This window comes from Mesoplodon bidens (assembly GCF_964165515.1).
Source record: "Mesoplodon bidens genome assembly, chromosome: 4".
NCBI lineage: Eukaryota > Metazoa > Chordata > Mammalia > Artiodactyla > Ziphiidae > Mesoplodon > Mesoplodon bidens.
This window is the reverse complement of record NC_138160.1, coordinates 141,892,020-141,912,995: the sequence shown is the minus strand read 5'-3', so window position 1 is coordinate 141,912,995 and position 20,976 is coordinate 141,892,020.

Sequence of the window (20,976 nt, the reverse complement as noted above, 5' to 3'; positions counted from 1 at the left end):
CGCTTTATTGAGATACAACACACATACTATACAATGGACCCTTTAATGTCTAAAACTCACTGGTTTTCAGTGAAACCGAATTCCCCTAAAACAAAGTTCCCTTACTGAGTTTATGATTAATCTCTTTATCCAAAACTTTATTCCCTTTCTTGTCCCCTCTGACCTAATCAACTAGAGTCAAATTGCTGTTGTAGATAACATTGTTAATGTACTGAAATTGCTATTACAGATATCATCATTAACGTACAGAGGTTGTTTCTCCAGGGCAAGATAAGCTAACAGACCTCCAAGCCATGGACCACCTGGGCTGGGAATCATAAACGAGAGACATCCTGACTCCTGAAACTATCATTAAGAAATGTCACAGAAGTGTCACAAGATGATGATTAATCCCAGCCTCTTTGTTCTTCCCCTTAAAAAAACCCTTAACTCAAAGACCAAGCTGGAGTGGATCTGAGACTTGTCTCCCACTCCCTTGCTTGGCACCCTGCAAATAAACCCTTACTTTGCTGCAAACACCCACTGTCGGAGCTTTCTGTGCTGTGGGCAAATGAGCCCTTGTTCATAGCATCAGTATATTCACAGGTAGATTCAATAGTCACCACTACAGCCAATTTCTGAACATTTTCCTCACCTTAAAAAGAAACTCCTCTGCTCTCTTCTATTCCCTAGTGGGAACAAATTCAACAGCTATCTATCCAGTGATTTATATACAGGAAGGGTCTCTGGGGAAAAAGAATGCAGGTGACCAAGTGTAATCTCCTTGTAAATATACTGAAAACTGAGCTCTTGGTAAATAGACTAATAACCTTTGATAGAGAAGAGTCCTCACCAAAAGAATACTTTTTTTTTTTTTTTTTTTTGCGGTACGCGGGCCTCTTACTGTTGTGGCTTCTCCCGTTGCGGAGCACAGGCTCCGGACGCGCAGGCTCAGCGGCCATGGCTCACGGGCCCAGCTGCTCCGCGGCATGTGGGATCTTCCTGGACCGGGGCACGAACCCGTGTCCCCTGCATCGGCAGGCAGACTCTCAACCACTGCGCCACCAGGGAAGCCCAATAATACTTTTATTAGGACATTTCTGGTTTAGTATTTTTATGGTAAATAAATCATAATCACAGATTTATAGAAGAGCATGACTACTTAGAAAATGCCACATAAACTACTCAACTGAGTGTAGAATGGAAATTTATAGTAACCTGAGTTAAATCAATCACATTTTCACTCTGGAAACTGGGCTCAAGGGACACACAAAAAAAGTTGACAATGAGATATAATTTCCCTCATCACTTGACTTAAAATTGCAACTCACTGCCAAACCCATTTCTGATTCACCTTAGTCTTCTCTAGTATTTTTCATAATGCTCACGATTTCCTTATGTAGTGTGTAATTTATTCTTCATTGTTTATTGTTTATTGCCTGTCTCTCTTCATTGGAATATAAGATGCATGAATAAAGAAATCTATTCTTGCTTCATTGATTTATACTAAACCCTTCAATAGTGACAAGTATGCAAAAAAGTGTTAGCTGAATGCAGACTGGAGCTACTATGGATCATGTGCAAAATGAAGCTATGGGAATTCAGATTGGGGTTAAGAGATTGCGTTTGTATGAATTATAGAAGTTAAGAAGGAGAGGGAGTGCTTACCCTGGTGGCGCAGTGGTTAAGAATCCATCTGCCAATGCAGGGGACACGGGTTTGAGCCCTGGTCCGGGAAGATCCCACATGCTGCGGAGCAACTAAGCCCGTGCGCCACAACTACTGAGCCTGTGCTCTAGAGCCCGCAAGCCACAACTACTAAAGCCCGCACACCTACAGCCTGTGCTTCCCAACAAGAGAAGCCACCGCAATGAGAAGCCTGCGCACCACAACGAAGAGTAGCCCCCACTCACCACAACTAGAGAAAGTTCGTGCACAGCAATGAAGACCCAACACAGCCAAAAATAAATAAATAAAATAAATAAATTAAAAAAAAAACCACTGTGAAGAAGGAGAGAGGCGGGAGGAAGACAAGAAAAGAGATAAGAGAATATGAAGGAAAAGGAAAAAGGAATTGATAGGAATGAGGAAAAGGAGAGGAAAGAGTAAAGAAGAGTATAGGATTAACTCATCTCTAGAGATCTTTTAGTTCTTATCCTTATAATCATTGGTTGTTTATCTTCTTGGATCTCTAAGGAATTCTCTAAGAGACCCCTATACGTAACTACACTAAACCACATATTTCCCAAACATTTAAAAAGTGGATTTCCAGTTCCTGACACACAAAAAACTCTCATGAGAAAGAATGAGTTCCCTGAAATCTACTACAAAATATTTTAATCTAATTCAATAGTAACATGAACAATAATCACAGTAAAAATCATTTTGATGACAAACAAAAGTATTCTCATTTTTTTAAATGAATGAAACCTTTTCTTTAAAATGAATGAATCTTTAAAGGTTGCATTCAAATTTTTATAAATCTGATACTTTTGGAGATATGTGTGTTTTAAAAATTTCCAATAAAACTATGAAAATATAATTGAGAACACTAGTTCCTTGGTAACACATTATTTCTAGTCCACAATAGCTATAATTAGAGTTGACTGTTCTCCTTTTGACCTTGAAGAAACAATAAATGCTAATGAGGCACTCATTTTTTGTGTGGAGTTGTTCAGCAAACAAACAAACAAACAAAACAAAACAAAAAACCATTAAAAATTCACCTGCTAACATCTGTGGTGCCCACAGACTTTACAGAGAGTTGAATGCTTTACTCTCAATGATGCACAAAATATTGCCATGTTGACAAAATATAATCTTATAGCTCCAACACCTTGTTATTAAAAACAAGATAATAAAAAGATTTAAAAAAACCTCCTCTGCTCTTTAGCTATCACTCCCAATGTTCCCAATTTCTTCCTCCAGTCCCCATGCCTAGACAACCACTAATCTTTCTATCTATATAGATTTCCCTACTCAAGGCTTTTAAATGAATGGAATTATATAATATATGGTCTTTGCGATTGACTTCACTCACTTAGCATGATTTTTTCAAGGTACTCCCATGTTGTAGCATGTATCAACACTTCATTTGTGTTTATGGCCAAAGAATATTCCACTGGATGAATAAAACCCATTGCATTTATCTTTTCATCCATTAATGTACATTTGGAATTTTTCTATCTTTGGCTACTATGAATAATGCTGCTATACAATTCATGTACAGGGTCTTCCCTGGTGGTGCAGTGGTTAAGAATCCGCCTGCCAATGCAGGGGACACGGGTTCCAGCCCTGGTCCAGGAAGATCCCACATGCCACAGAGCAACTAAGCCCGTGTGCCACACTACTGAGCCTGCACTCCTACAGCCCGCGAGCCACAACTACTGAAGCCTGCGCGCCTACAGCCCATGCTACACAACAAGAGAAGCCACTGCAATGAGAAGCCTGCACACCGCAAAGAAGAGTAGCCCCTCACTCACCACAACTAGAGAAAGCCCGTGCACAGCAATGAAGACCCAACACAGCCAAAAATAAATAAATAAATTTATTTTAAAAAAAATAAATAAAATTCATGGGAGACGCAAGAGGGAGGGGATATGGGGATATATGTATACGTATAGCTGATTCAGTTTGTTATACAGCAGAAACTAACACAACATTGTAAAGCAATTATACTCCAATAAAGATGTTAAAAAAAATTCATGTACAAGTTTTTGTTTGAACATGTGTTGTTATTTCACTTGGGCATATAGGTAGAGAGAAATTGATGGATTATATGGTAATTCTAGGTTTAATATTTGAGGAACTGCCAGACTGTTTTCCAAAGTGACTGCACCATTTTTTATTTGCACCACTCAGTTATGAGGGTTCCAGTTTCTCCATATATCCTCAACAACATTTCTTATGATTCTAGCTTTTTGATTCTAGCCATCCTAGTGGCTATGAAGTGATATTTCATTAGTGGGTTTTTTTTTTCCTGTTTTTTTTTGGCCATACCACGCAGCATGCGGGATTTTAGTTCCCCAACCAGGGATTAAACATGCTCCCTGCAGTGGAAGTGCAGAGTCTTAACTGCTGGACCGCCAGGGAAGTCCCTCATTAGTGTTTTGATTTGCATTTCCTTGATGACTAATGATATGCAGCATTTTTTCATAGTTCCTGGTCATTTGTATATCTTTTTTGGACAAATATGTATGCAGATCCTTTGCCATTTTTAAACTGAGTTATTTGACTTTTATTATTAAGTAATAATAGTTCTTTATATTTTTCTATATAAGTCCCCTATCAGATATATGATATGCAAAGTTTTCTTCCATACTGTGGGTTGTGCTTTCACTCTCTTGCCTTAAAAACTTCACATTTAATTGTGGTAATATACACATATTATAAAATTTATAAAATTTACTTTTTTTAAAATCATTTTAAAGTGTACAGTTCAGTAGTGTGAAGTACATTGACATTGTGTAGCCAATTTCCAGAACTATTTTCATCTTGCAAAACTGAAACTCTAACCCATTAGACAAAAACCTCCTCTTTCTCCCACTACCCCAGTCCCTGGCCACAACCATTCCACTTTTCATCTTTATGCATTTGACTACTCTAGATACCTCACACAAGTGGAATATATTGTTTGACCTTTTTTGACAGGCTGATTTCACTTCAAATATGTTCTTAAGGTTCATCCATGTTGTAGCATGTGTCAGATTTGCTTTCCTTCTATAGCTGAATAATACTCTGTTGTATGTACGTACCTACTTTTTTCATCCGTTCATCTATTGACAGACACTTGGGGTTACTTCCACCTTCTGGCTATTGTGAATAATGCTAATAATGAACAAAAGTGTACATATACCTATTTGAGTCCCTGCTTTCAATTCTTTTAGGTACTTACCCAGAGATGGCAACTAAGTTTGTAACTTTTTGAGGAGCTATCATATTGTTTTTCATTGCATCAGCACAATTTTATATTCCTAGCAATACTGTGCAAGGGTTCCAAAGGGTGTTTTCACTTCCTTGGTGGTATCCTTTGAAGCACGAAAGTAATTAATCTGTGGAAGTCCAAATTACCTTTTTCCCACTTTTGCTCTTGGTGTCATATCTAACAATTCGTTGTCAAATCTAAGATCAGGAACTTTTTCCTATATTTAACCAGCTGTAATAGATTTACTCTTATGCTTAGGTCTTTATCCTTTTTGGTAAATTGTTGTATGTGGTGTGATAGAAGGATAAAGCCTCTTTCTTTTGCATAGGGCTATCCAGTTGGCTCAGCACCATTTTATGAAAAGATTATTCTATCCCTATTCTTGGATCCTTTTTCAAAAATCAGTTGACCACAGATGTAGGGGTTTATTTCTAAAATGTCATCTATTCCATAGATCTGTATGTTTATCCTGGTGTCTGTACCACAATATCTTGATTATCATTGCATATTACAAAGTTTTGAAATTGAGAAATGTTTGTTCTACCACTTTGTTTTTCTTTTTCAAGATTGCTTTGGCTATTCTGGCTTCCTTGCAATTCCATACAATTTTATGTAACAGCTTGCCAGTTTGTATAAAGGAATAAGTTGAGACTGTGATAGGTATTGTGGTGAGTCTTTGGATCATTTGGGGAATAGTGCCATTTTAACAATGTTAAGCCTTTTGATCCATGAAATTGGGATGTTTTCCCATTTACTTGTACATTATTTTATTCCAACCATATTTTGTAGTTTTCTGAGTATTAATTTTGTAAATCTTTTACTAAATTCATTCTTAAGTATTATTTAAGTATTCATTCTAAAGTATTTTATTTTATTCCTTTGATTCATAATATTGCTTCTTGCATTTCTTAATTTCCTTATCATATTGCTAATTGCAAGTATATAGAAATACAATTGATTTTCCTATTTTGATCTTCTATCTTAGCACTTTGCTGAGCTCAACTGTAAGTTCATAGTTTTTTTTAGTGGATTCCTTAGAGTTTTCTAAAAACAAGATACCTCATCTGAAAGTAGAGATAGTTTTACATTTTCCTAACATTTATTTTCCTAACATTTATTTCCTTTTCTTGCATAATAGTTCTATCTAAAATCTCCAGTACATTGTTGAATAGAAGGGGTAAGAGCAGACATCCTTGTCTTGTTCCTTATCTTCAGAGGAAAGCATCCAGTCTTTCATCATTAAAGATAATATTAGCTATGGGTTTCCATAGATGCTCATTATGAGGTTAGGAAGAGATTAGAAATTTCCTTCTAATACTGGTAATCTGAGTGCTTTTATCATGAAAGCATATTGGATTTTGTTAGTTATTTCCCTGAGGCTATTGAGATGATCTTGCTACTTATACTTTTTACTCTATTGATATCCTTTATTACATTAATGGGTTTTGAGATTAACCCAACATTTCATCCCTGAGATAAATCTCACTGGTTATGGTATATAATTCTTTTATAAATGCAGTATTTAAATACTAAAATATAATAGTATTTGCTGTATGGTCCTCATAAAATGAGTGTGAAGTGCCCTATTTTAAGAAAAGTTTGTCAATAATTGATATTAAATTTTCTTTGAATGCTCTGGAGAATTCTGTGTTGAAGCCATCTGGGCTCAGGTTTTTTTTTTTTTTTTTTTTTTTTTTGGCTGCACCACACGGTTTGCAGGATCTTACTTCTCCCACCAGGGATCGAACCCTGGTCCTGGCAGTGAAAGCAAGTTCTAACTGCTGGACCACAAGGGAATTACTCTGGGCTCAAGCTTACGTTGTGGGTTGTTTTTTGTTTACTAATTCAACCCCTTCACTTGTTATAGTTCTTTAACATTTTCCACTTACTCTTGATTTAGTTTCAGTAGTTTGTGTCTTTTGAGGAATTTGTCCATTTCATCCAAGTTATCTACTTTGTTCAGTTGAATTGAATTGTTCATTGAATGCTTTTATAATACTTTTTACTTCTGTAATGTCAGTAGTAATATCCCTCTTTCTTCCTGACTCTATGAATCTTCTTTTTCTCTAAATCAATCTATGTAAAGATTTGTCAATTTTGTTAATTTTTCCATAGAACCCACTTCTGGTTTCATTGATTTTCTTTATGGTTTTTCTATTCCTTGTTTCATTAATTTCTGCTCTAATTTTTATTATTTCTTTTTCTCCTTGCTTTGGGTTTGATAGCTCATCTTTTCAAGTGTGTTAACATGAAAGGTTAGGTTATTGATTTCTTTCTTCTTTGTTAGTATAGGCATTAATGGCTATAAATTTATTTCTTTGTATTGTTTTAGATTCAAGCCATAAGCTTTGACCCTTCTATCATGATATAATGTCCCCCAAGATTTCTAGCAATATTTTTTTTTGTTTTAAAGTCTACTTGCCAGGGGCTTCCCTGGTGGCGCAGTGGTTAAGAATCTGCCTGCCAATGCAGGGGACACGGCTTCGAGCCCTGGTCTGGGAAGATCCCACATGCCGCAGAGCAACTAAGCCCGTGAGCCACAACTACTGAGCCTCCGCGTCTGGAGCCTGTGCTCCGCAACAAGAGAGGCCGCGACAGTGAGAGGCCCGTGCACCACGATGAAGAGTGGCCCCCGCCTGCCGCAACTGGAGAAAGCCCTCGGACAGAAACAAAGACCCAACACAGCCAAAAATAAATAAATAAATAAATTTATATTTAAAAAGTCTACTTGCCAGATATTTATATAATCTCTCCAGCTTTTATACGTATCCTATTTACAGATGTACCTGCTCTTCCTAAAACAAAGCCCTCAGACTAGACGGAGAGAGAGAACCTTGTATTCTGGTTCTGGGTGCCATACTCTAAAATGGAGTAGTGTTCACTCATTGAGCTGAGATAGGGTAGGAAGGGAGGGGTCATGGTTCGAATATTCTCACAGAATTTCCAGTGATTTAATTGAATGGATGTCTTCCTTTGCTGTTTGCCTTTAGGACAATTTCCAGAGGCTTTAAATGATTGGTTTAAAAATAATTTTCACCAGTTTCACTGGGGTGTGGGTCAGTGGAACTCCTCATATTATCATACCACCATGTGCATTTAATATGCTGCCCATATCAGAAAATGATCTCCAGATTGATATACAATGGAACTACAGGCTGTGATGGCACTTGTCATTTTATAGAAAAACAAATTTGAGAACATTAATTTTGTATGGTTCGTAAAATTGTATTGCACACTTGAAAATATTATTGTTTAGAGGATTAACACATAAAGATGCAGCTTCTCATTAAAAATAAATTAGTCAGGACTTCCCCGGTGGGCCAATGGGTAAGACTCCGTGCTCCCAGTGCAGGGGGCTGGGATTTGATCCCTGGTCGGGGAACTATATTCTGCATGCATGGAGCAACTAAGTCCGCATGGTGCAACTAAGTCCGCATGCCACAACTAAGTCCGCATGCTGCAACAGAGTCCTTGTGCTGCAACTAAGACCCCACACAGACAAAATAAATAAATTAAAAATATACATATATATTTTAATCTGCAAAATAAATAAATAAAGTTTAAAAAATTAAGAAAATAAATTAGTCATTTGTCATAGAAAACAAACCTATGGCTACCAAAGGGGAAGGGGGGGATGGGATAAATTAGGAGTTTTGGATTAGCAGATATAAACTACTACATATAAAATAGATAAACAAGAAGGTCCCACTGTATAGCACAGGGAACTATATTCAATATCTTGTAATAAGCCAGAATGGAAGAGAATCTGAAAAAGAAAAATAAAAGCATGGGGTAAATCTATAAGCACTGATCTGTATGTGCTGCAGAATGATGTAGTTAAGTTAAAAATTTCCAATTTGCTGGGAATTCCTGGCGGTCCAGTGTTTAGGACTCCACGTTTTCACTGCCAAGGTCCTGCGTTCCATCACTGGTCAGGGAAAAGAAAATTTCCAATTTGCAGTTATATATATATATATATATATGTTTCCATCATGGTTACCTCTACTGAGTAGGACTGAGGGTGCTGAAGAATGGTTAAATTTCTCCACACTTTGAAATATTATGTATGACTTTTTACACTTAATTATTATCTGTTTTAATTTTAATTTTTTAATTTACTTATCTTTTGGCTGCATTGGGTCTTCGTTGCTGCATGCGGGCTTTCTCTCTAGTTGCGGCGAGTGGGGGCTACTCTTCGTGTGGTGCGCGGGTTTCTCATTGCGGTGGCTTCTCTTGTTGCGGAGCATGGGCTCTAGGTGCGCAGGCTTCAGTAGTTGCGGTGCGTGGGCTTAGTTGCTCCGAGGCATGTGGGATCTTCCCGGACCAGGGATCGAATCTGTGTCCCCTGCACTGGCAGGCGGATTCTTAACCACTGCACCACCAGGGAAGTCCCTACACTTAATTTTTAAATGTTTAATTAAGCAGGTAATTCATGACTACCAAAAATAAAAATAAAATAAATTAGTCATTTGATTATAAACTATTAAAAATAAAATATGGGTACATTTTTTTTTGTTTAGCATGAGTTGTTTATTTTGTATATCAACTTTCAAAACCTCAGCCTGAGACATAGAGGTGTGCCTGAAGACTCACTCCTGGCATGTCTTCTACCACTGGCGACTAAATTCCCCATGCTCCTGTAGATAATGATGTGATTTGTTGCTTATAAGTCTTTTCAGCACTTACGTAAAAAGAAGCTTAAATTGCTTCTTTTAAGTTATTTAAATTATATGTATTTTTGTTTCTTCCTCTTGAAATGCAAAGGTAACGTGGTTTACATTTTGAAATATACTTTGCTCTCTTGTTCATTTAAAATAAATCCTGGGAATTCCCTGGTGGTCCAGTGGTTAGGACTCTGTGCTTTCACTGTCAAGGGCCCGGGTTCAATCCCTGGTCAGGGAACTAAGATCCCTCAAGCCAAGCAGCTCCGCAAGCAAGCAATAAATAAATAAATAAATAAATAGAGAGAGAGAGAGAGAGAGAGAGAGAGAGAGATAATGATAAATAGAATCCTAAATAAATAAATAAATAAAATAAATCCTGTACCTGTTTTCCTATCAATGGTGGTGTGCTACCAGCACATGTGAGCAAGAACACTGGAGAGCTGCTGCTACTATCCCTAACCAGGCCACTCCTAGTCTGCAACGGCACCCAATGGGCAGCAGGATTAGTTAATCTCCAGGCAATCATGATAGAGGATGCCCTGGGCAACAGTTGACCTCAACTGCACATTTTTACAGACTTTTAGGCCATTATCATGGTACCAAGAACAATGTTAACCAAAATTTTCGAAGTGGAGATTTCATTGAAATTAAAAACTGTTTATTTGGGGTTTGTTAGGACTGCAGCCCGGGAGACACGGTTTCAAGAAGCATTTGAATTGTGTTCTGCTAGACTACAGAATAGGGGTGGTTTATAAAGGCAAAAAGCTGCAAAGCTATGGTCAGTTACATAAATTGTTTGTCAAGAATTCTAATTGGAGCTGACAGAAAGTGAGGGTGCTTGTTATGCAAGGATTGGTTTGGGATGTGAAATGGTTGCATAGTTACCAGGGGAGACCTTGAGACAATAAGGTTGTAGCTGGCAGCTGTTGTTCTGAATATGGCTGGTGGTCCCTGGGTCTGGTTCAGTTCAAAGAAAGTTCAGTGGTAAAGAGATGTCTGAGATTAAATCCTCAATGGCCATCTGACTCCGTTTTAGTATGCCTGAATTGTGATTACTCCATTATAATTTCTATTTGTCATCAACAACAACTCCCTTATCCAAGGGCATCTCTTCGGGATAAAGCACTCTGGGATGATTTTGCCTCATAATCACGCAAACACAAAGGTCACGTATCTCTGCACTTACTAAAAATCAAACTTCAGTGCTTCATTGCAATCCTCAGGCTGGTAAATTAGTTCAAATTTCTGAAACACATACTGACACCTCAGTTGCACTCAGGAACCCAGAGAACAACCTGGGTGAGGGAGGCAGACTTTGCAGTGTCAAGAGGGTGAGGTGCCCTGTGTTCCCACGGGAGGATGTGAGTGACTTATTTGATTGATTTTGTGGACCGACATGGAAATGGTACTATACTACAGACTGATAAGACTGTAATACAGTCATCCCTACATAACCAGGGGGGATTGGTTCCAGGTGACACGGACTATACCACAATCCACCGTTGCTCAAGTCCCATAGTAGGCCCTCTATATCCCCAGGTTCTGCATCCACAGATTCATCCAATGTCCAATGGAAATTTCAGTCTGAGTTTGGCTGAATGCTCCAATGCTAAACACGGGACTAGAGAGGACCGACTGTATATATGTTGAAAAAATCCGCATGTAAGTGGACCCTCACAGTTCAAACTCATGTTTTGCGAGGGTCAACTGTACTATTCTGTAAAAGTACAATACTATACCCTATAAAGTAATTATGTATATGCTAATTATATATAATACATTCTATTTACATATAGTATAAGCTAATTACGTATAATGCTATACTACATACTATCTATGCTATGTACAGGTAATATACTACATACACTTTACTTTTTTTAGCTTTAAAATTTTTTTTAAATTTTTATTTATTTAATTTTGGCTGCATTGGGTCTTCATTGCTGCGCACGGGCTTTCTCTAGTTGTGGAGAGCGGGGGTTACTCTTTGTTGCAGTGTGTGGGCTTCTCATTGCAGTGGCTTCTCTTGCTGCGGAGCATGAGCTCTAGGCACGTGGGCTTCAGTAGTTGTGGCTCGCGGGCTCTAGAGCACAGGTTCAATAGTTGTGGTGCACGGGCTTAGTTGCTCTGCGGCATGTGGGATTTTCCAAGACCAGGGCTTGAACCCGTGTCCCTTGCATTGACAGGTGGATTCTTAACCACTGCGCCACCAGGGAAGCTCCAACATACACTTTATATATATAGTATATTCTCTCTCTATATATGTGCAGACACACACTCTATGCAATATTGGTCAATTTGATACGATATACTATGTAATAGAGTACATGAAACCTATTTTTATATACAAGTAAAAAAGCCTCAACAAAACACCAGCAAACTGAATTCAGCAATACACAAAACGACCTATACACCATGATCAAGTGGAATTTAACTCAGGACAACATGTTGGTTTTACATCTGAAAATGATTCAGCATAATGAACCATTAGTAGAATAAACATCAAAGTCTAAAAGATCATATCAATAGATACAAAAAAGCTATTGACAAAGTGCAACACCCCTTGACAAGGAAAACTCTCAATAAACTGCAACTAGAAGGGAATTTCCTCAACCTGAAATAAGGTATCAGTAAAAAGCTCAGAGCTAACAATATACTTGATGGAGTCTGAAGGCTTTCTAAGATCAGAAACAAGACAAAGATACCTGCTCTAACCAGTTCTATTTAATATTGTAAAGGAGGTGCTACCAGGGAAATTAGGCAGGAACATGAAATAAAAGCATTCCAGGATATATACATATAACTCCTCAGGCAGAAACACAAAATCACACAGATATTGTCATGGCACATATAGAAGGACACACGCAGATACAGACACACAAACCTCAGAGTCAATGGCTCAGACACACAGATGCTCTCACAGACACATGGATCCCAAGCCCTCTGCACTCCTCCCCAGTTTTCTTTCTCGGTTTAGGACTAATCACAATCAGATATGTTATCATTTTACTTAGATATCTTCTTTCTTCTCTATTAGAATGTCAGCTTTTAAGCACACAGGGATATTTCTTTGGCTTTGTTCACCACAGCACCTACTAGTAGGGCACTCACGCTTCTATAATCACTTCCAGAAAAGCACCGGTCACAATGTGACCGTTCCTCACTTTGCTTTCCCATCGGAAGCTCAGTGAGGGCGACAAAGGTTTGTGTGTCCTCACTCGGCCTCCATGTCCTCTGGGAGGTCTCCTCCGTACGGTATCCATCAGCCCCCAGGTCTCACCTGCGCACTGAGGTCGCTCCGGTCCGCCTCACAGGCCGTCCCCACCGAGCCCTTGATCGCTGTCCCCTACTTGAACTTCCACTGATGGGAGAGAGGCGGCCTCCAGACCTCGGACCCCAGGTTTCCCAGCCACAGAGAGAGCACTTTCTGGGACCCTGGAAAGCACTGAAAGCTGTTGGAAGAGCAGGTGGGGACATGGCTCCGCCCATTTCTGCCTCTTGAGAAACCCGGAGCTTGTCCTCCGATTAAGGAGGAGGCACCACCTCCTGCGCCTGCGCACTTCAGGGATCCCGGGCGTTTCGCGCATCTTATTTGGAGACGGTGTCGCGTTGCATTCTAGAGTTTTGGGAAGCAAAGGGGCCCCAGCGGCGGAGGGTCTGGTTGAGATCACCATTTCCCACAGGCCACGGGGCAGGAGATCTGCAGAGATTTTCCTGCACCAGGGAAGAGTTGTCACCAGCCTCGGTAGGGGAACGCCAAACTCTGGAAGCGGATGCCGAGGTGAGGGACCGCCCCCCCCCCCACGGTGGTCGGCACATGTGCCACCAAAATCATAGCGTGCATGGTTTTAGAACAAAGGGAGGATTATTTGGTAACAGTGGGGTCTGTCAGAGGGACTCTATAGCTAGGACAAGGCAGGGTGTCTCTTTTCGACATTATTGGTGGTTTTGAAAGTATTGTGAAACTGTGCTTGTTAGTACACAGCTGATCTTTATGAGACAGTGGGTAATACTGTGTCTGAGGGGCCTGAGCCTTGCACTCATGACATGGGTTCTGGGTTCCATCACTGCTTCACCTCACAGTCACCTGAGGTCACAACAGAAAATTTCCAGAGTGGGATAGTGTTTGATTTAAACATGTTTCCTAACAGGCGGTCACAGAGTACACTAGAGATGGGAAATTTATAAGCTGGAAATGGTCTCAACACCTTCTCTGGGAACACATGATGTTGATGTGCAAGGATTAGATTAGGACGCACGCAGCTGTATTCCATTTGGTAGGTCTGTGACATGGACCTTTGTGTCAGACCACAGCATTGCCAAGATATGACCCAAAAAACTTGGAGTCAACACAGAAGTGGACTCCAAGAGCCCTATCACTTTCTCACCAGTTATGTGAATGGCAACGAGAGCAGGTGTAGCCCTAGAAGGTGTTTCTTTCCTGAGTCAGACTTGGTACCAAGAAAGTCCTGTTGTGACCTTCCTCCATTCTAGTCCTTCCATTTCTTCTTATGAAGGATCCCAGAAGGTGGAAAGAAGTGTTACATGTGTAAAAATCAAGGTTTGGGAAAGTTTAACATTCTCCTAGCATGTGAAAGCATCTTTGTTGCTATTACTTTTTAGTATATACACATACTATTTGGAGTGTAGTTGTGAAATTCTACAAATGTATAGTTATACTACCAACAAGACAGAGTACACTTCATCATCTCAAAGGAACACTAGTGGTGCCTGGTTGTAGTGAACCCTCCCTACCCTTAATCACTGATCTGTTTTAGCTTCTTATACCTTTGCCTCTTCCACAATGTCATATATATGGAACACCATGTTGTCTTATGTTCCCTGCTGGAAACTCTGATTCTGCATTTGTAAAAGTACGTAATTATACAAACTTATAGTGTCCTTCTGAGTTTGCAATTTTTGACATTGCCCAGAAGAGTGGCACACATTATGCCTTCAAAACTGAGAGAGTCCACTGTTATCAGCTATGGGAATTGAGGTAAGACCCAGTGCTTAACTTTCTTCATTTGTATGTGGCAGGAATGATGGGGACAGGAGATCAAATGAGATACTAATAATTGTAAAGTCACATGTCAACACTGCTAAGAAAGCATAAATTAGTACTGAAAAAAAAGGGAGGAGCAAGTTTGGACTTATTTTGCTGTTGAATGAAACCAAAACTGTCACCTTTTACCCCATCTTCCCTAACATCTGCTGAAAGTGTAAACGTGGAAATGATCCCTGAAAACAGAAAAAATGAGCTTTGAGGGCTTTGTGCATAAACCTCCCAGCTGCTCCTCTTGTAAGAAGGCATAGGGACTGCCCTGATGGAGCAGTGGTTAAGAATCCGCCTGCCAATGCAGGGGACATGGGTTCGAGCTCTGGTCCAGGAAGATCCTACATGCCGCGGAGCAACCAAGCCCGTGTGTCACAACTACCGAGCCTGCGCTCTAGAGCCTGTGAGCCACAGCTACTTAAGCCCGTGCGCCTAGAGCCTGTGCTCCGCAACAAGAGAAGCCATTGCAGTGAGAAGCCCATGCACCACAACAAAGAGTAGCCCCCGCTCGCCACAACTAGAGAAAGCCTGCGCACAGCAATGAAGACCCAACACAGCCATAAATAAATAAATAAATAAATTTATATAATAAAGTTTAAAGAAAAAAAAAAAGAAGGCATAGAATATTTCCTGCTCTGAGGAAATATACCTCCTTTGCCACCACATTCAGATATTACTCAAAATGATACCCTCTGCCTGCAGCTCACCTCAATTATTCCTTGGATAATTGCCCTGTAAACATCCATAATTATTTTTGGTGTTTCAACTAGGAAATCATATTGGACTTGCATAGGTATCACTCTACTCATAGGAAAGTGCATGATGAGCTACAGTTGTGCAGATGACCTTTACTCAAACCCAAAGGAATACCTTTAAAAGATTTATTCACTTGATGTTAGTCTGTGTTCAATTAATACATTTTATTTAATCAACAAAACTTGAAACACGGTATGAAATTATATCTAAGAGACAACAGAGAGATAAATATCAGAAAGAAATAAAAATATTCCAATATAATACTGCATGTATTAAAAATTGTTTCCCTTTTTTCATTTCCAGATCGTGTGCAGTAATAGTCATGAGGTGTGTTCTTTTATTTCAGGTGAGTTCAAATCGATTTCCAGGGCTTAGACTTGCACTCCTGAAGTGTTCAAGTATGATTATCTTCAAAACAATTTTTTTGCCATGGAAATAATAATTAACAACTTTTTTCTTTTTATGGAATGTTAAATTCAACAGATACTTGTGGGTTTTCTTGTTGAGCTAGCAAAATTCCTATAATTTTCTTTTCTCTTTTCCACATAAACACTGGGTTTGAGTGAATTTGCTGGATTATTCACTTGGTTTGTGTATTTAAAATAGCAGTGGTGGTCCTAGCAACTCCAGTGGAAGTAGAGGCCCTGAGGCCAGTGACTCTAAGCTAAGGCCCCCTTGAGCCTGAGAAGGGAACTGCTTGAAGGCCTAGTTGGTTCTTCCCAGGGAGCCTCTCGCTGCAGGTGTCCTACCTGCTCACACCCACCCTGGAAGGAGCCTTTAGGCTGAGAGGAGCTACAGAGCCCTGGAAACTGGGGGTGCACATGCACTTGTGGGGATGGGGGCTAGGGGGCGAGAGAGGAGTGGACAGGGAGGTGATGCCCTTTCTGAGGTTTTAGCTGTAGTTCCTGTGGGCCTTCTTGTAGAAAAAGGTTGGAGTTTTGCATCCAGTGTAGCTGCACTCAGAGTGTAACTTGTATACATTAAGGAAGTCACGGGGGCTTCCCTGGTGGCGCAGTGGTTAAGAGTCCACCTGCCAATGCAGGGGACACGGTTTCCAGCCCTGGTCCAGGAAGATCCCACATGCCACAGAGCAACTAAGCCCGTGCAACAAAACTATTGAGCCTGCTTCCTAGAGCCCACGAGCCACAACTACTGAGCCTGTATGCCACAAGTACTGAAGCCCACGCACCTAGAGCCCATGCTCCACAACGAGAAGCCACTGCAATGAGAAGCCCGTGCACTGCAAGGAAGAGTAGCCCCCCTCTCACCGCAACTGGAGAAAGCCCACGCACAGCAATGAAGACCCAATGCAGCCAAAAAAAAAAAAAAAGAAAGAAAGAAAAGAGGAGAGAGGGAAAGGCAGCCACTAGGTTGCAGGCTGAGCCCACATTCCTAATACCAGAAGGCTCACCAGGACCCTTAAAGACTTCTGCTGCTGCACACCCATGGCATCCTTGTGGCACAGCCAAGGGATTAATTCAAACCTGACTTAAGCCTGGGTTCCTTAAACCCTATAATGCAACCAATTTCATGGGGAAGACTCCTAACCTTGATGGCACTGTTTTGAGGCTCTCGAGAGGAAAAAAAATTATAAATACCAGGGTAGAGGGACACCCCTTCCCCGAAGTATATCCCATGAAGAAGGACACAAAACAGAGTAGATCAGGAGGAAGGAAATAATAGATACAATACTAAAACAAAGTCCACAATTTGATGCAATTGGAAATCCAAAATATACTAAAATAATTTACACAACAGATTAAAGTACACTGCTTAGCTTTTGGGCCTCTACAACATAGGTTCAGAATTAATTTCGCTCTCTGATATAAAGTACTAATTCAGATACCTTCAAGCAGTTAATAAATACTAGGTCTCAAAGTACAGATCTACCTGAGATCCCACTAAATTTAAGCAAGATACCTCTGATAATCTTAGGAGCACTAATGAATATAGAGGACAAATAGGACAATGTTTCTCCTTAACCATCAGAACCATGGTTGTGCCTAAATTCTCCATGGTCACAACCCCCATTGTCCTAAAATATCCCATAACAAGCTGGGAAGCTCTGAACCAATGATTCATAGATTAAAATTAAAGTTTTTGCCACTTAAAAATTGCCTTGGATTTCCCTGCTGCTCCAGTAGTTAAGACTCTGCGCTTCCAGTGCATGGGTTGGATCCCTGGGTGGGGAAGTCCTGCATGCCGCGTGGCACGGCCCCCCCCCAAAAAAAAGAAGAAAAACTGGACCTCACAGACCTTACTCCCCAAATAAGTTAGTTAATATGGCCCAACATAAATTACACAGGGCCCTGATGGATACAAAACCTCGTTAGTGAAGGGTTAATTATTCTCCATCCTCCTTCTAACAGCCCAGTTTATCCCATTAAACCAGGAAAGAATGACACCTTACAGTGAATTAAGGCAACCTCAAGGCTGTGGTTGTACCTAACAGAACCCTGTTCCTAGTCCCCAACATTATAGAAATTACTGACTCCATCTAATAAGCAATTGATAAATATTCTGATATCACAGATTTGGCTAACTCTGTTGTGTTCAGTGCCTAGTTCAACAGCCTCTCAGCTGCACTTGGCCTTCACCGCTGAAGGGATGTGATACACCTTTACTGGGTTATCCTCACGGATCATTTAACAGCTTTGCCCTCCCACACAATCACTGCAGGCAAGATCTGAACAGCATGCTGGTTTCTCCAAGAACACAGGCAGAACATTATATTAATGACATCTCCTCTAAGGACATTAAGGACATACAAATATTGAAAAGAGAAGCTCACAAAAAGTAGATGGGACAAGGCCATGCATATAATGTGAGTCACTGATAACTCTGTTCAATTTCTGGAAATTATATGATAAGCTGAGGCCAGCTCCCTCCCTGACACCATGAAGAAATGGCTATTGTTCCCCATAGCACTTACAACATCGACATGGTTCTTTTGATGTTCTGGAGGCAACATATTGCGTGTTTACAAATTTTACTTGAGCCCATTTTTGTTGTTATTTGCAAATTTGCCACCTTGTATGGGTACCCTGCCACAAAAGGCTAAAGACTCTCTTCAATTACAAGTGGCACTCCAGTTAGTGCCCTTAAGAGAATCCTTCACTAGAGGCAGTATGTGGATGATTGGCCTCTTTGCTCTCCTTTTCAAGCCTCCTCACAGGAGGACAGCAGCCACCTCCTAAAGCTTTTAGCCTTAAAGGAACATAAGGTCGCCAAAGAAAAATTGCAGTTTGCCTGAACCCAGGTTCAATGTTTAGGGCATCTGATATCAGAACATGGGTGACACATAGATCCAGATAGACTTCATAGTTTCCTAAGTTTCATGGTTCCCAAAGTAAGCACCAATGGTGAGGTTTTCTCAGGCTAGTGGGTCACTGCCAAAACTGGATTCCAAATTTCTCTCTTATGGCTAAATCTCTGTATGTTTTACTCAACAGTAACAACCCTGACCCAATTTTATGGAAAGAACTGGACAACAAAGTCTTCAAGGCCTTAAAGAAGGGTTTGATGGGGACTTCCCTGGCGGTCCAGTGGTGAAGACTCTGCGTTTCCAATGCAGGGGGCAGAGGTTCAATCCCTGGTTGGGAAACTAAGATCCCACATGCCACGTGGCGCAGCTAAAAAGAACAAAAAAGAAAAGAATTGCAAAGAAAAGAAGTGTTTAATGAACCCACCTACCCTTGGCATTCCAATTATCAGATTCCCTTCATCCTTTTGGTATATGAAAAGGAATGGAATGCCCTTGGGGAACTCACCCAAAAACATGTACCACCATCCACCCATAGCATAGGGTTTTATAGCCAGCCAACTGGACCCTGTGGCATGGAGACACACCCCTGCCTCAGCTTAGAGCCATTATGGCCACTGCCCTTTGGTTATGGCCATGCATGAAATCACTGTGGGATCCCTTTAGCCATTTTTGTACCTCATGCATTAGAAGCTCTCCTAAATTTTCATCACACTCAACATTTCTCAGACAGCCGCCTCACCTCCTATGAAGTCCCTTGTTAACTGCCCCTCACATAACTCTTTTACACTGTAATAACTTTTTTTTTTTTTTGGCTGTGCTGCACAGCTTGTGGGATCTTAGTTCCCTGACCAGGGATTGAACCCATGCCCCCCAGCAGTGGAAGCGTGGAGTCCTAACCACTGCCAGGGAATTCCCCAAAGGCATTTTAAATTTGACTCTCTGAAGCTAGGGAAAATCACCTTGCTGATATTTCTGCAAGGAATGCTGCCCTTAAAGGGATCTAGAGCAGCCAAATGTCTGTCATAGACCAAAGGGATATTTGCCCAAATAATTTAGAAAAACTGGCTAGAGAGGCCCAACAATTGGCCTCAGAAAAGGAAAAAGAAGATTGGAAAGTCAACAACTTTTGGTTTGATAAAAAGAGAAAGCTCTTGTTTGGACCAAATACCAACCCATTCCTATCACAGATTCTAAAATTCCCACTCCTTACCACTATCCATGCATTAAACCATTGGTCAACTGACAAAATGATATCCTTCATCACTCAATATTGGTGGGGAAACATTAACAAGTCCACAAAAAGTGCCTACCTCACTTGTCCCACTTGTCCAAAGCATAGCCCAGTGAAGCCTGTCTGTTTTGCTCCTAAAGATTTAAAACTGCGTAATGGGTATTTCCCTGGTAGCGCAGTGGTTAAGAATTTGCCTGCCAATGCAGGGGACACGGGTTCAAGCCCTGGTCTGGGAAGATCCCACATGCTGTGGAGCAACTAAGCCTGTGCGCCACAACTACTAAGCCTGCGCTCTAGAGCCCACGAATCACAAGTACTGAGCCCGAGTGCCACAGCTACTGAAGCCCACGTGCCTATGAGCCCGTGCTCTGCAACAAGAGAAGCCACTGCGATGAGAAGCCCGCGCACTGCAATGAAGAGTAGCCCTGGCTCGCCACAACTAGAGAAAGCCCACGTGCAGCAATGAAGACCCAATGCAGCCAAAAATAAATAAATAAATAAATTTATTTTTAAATAAAAATAAAAAAATAAAACTGCCTAATGAACCATTTGAGGCCAGCAAATAGATTTCATGCAACTTCCTGTCTAATGGATATAAATACGTTTAAGACATGGTCTGTTATGTTTTCATAACAGACTGAAGCCTTCCCTTACAGACATGCTACTGCCTCTACTGTGGCTAAAATCCTTTTAGAAAAGATTATCCCTACCAGGGGAACTCCTCAAATTTCACAGTGATTGAAGAACCCGCTTTACTGGTTAGGTGCTTTGACAAGTCTCTGCCGTTTGACGGGCAACACTATCACTGTGCTTACCACCCTCAATCGTCTGGTTTAGTCAAACACACTAATGGTATTAAGACTCAACTGGCAGAATTTGTTGAGGCCCTATAAATACCTTGACCAAACGCACTGCCGTTAGTTCTTCTAAATCTCAGACCCACCCCTTTTGGAACTCATAAACTCTCACCCTTTGAGACAGTCACAGGACACCCAACGCACTTGACCTACTGCTTCTTTTGACCCACAACTGATAAAAGGGGTGATGCTCCAACACTGCAAAGGCCTAATTGTTTCTATGAAAAGTAATCATGTTTTGGTAGAA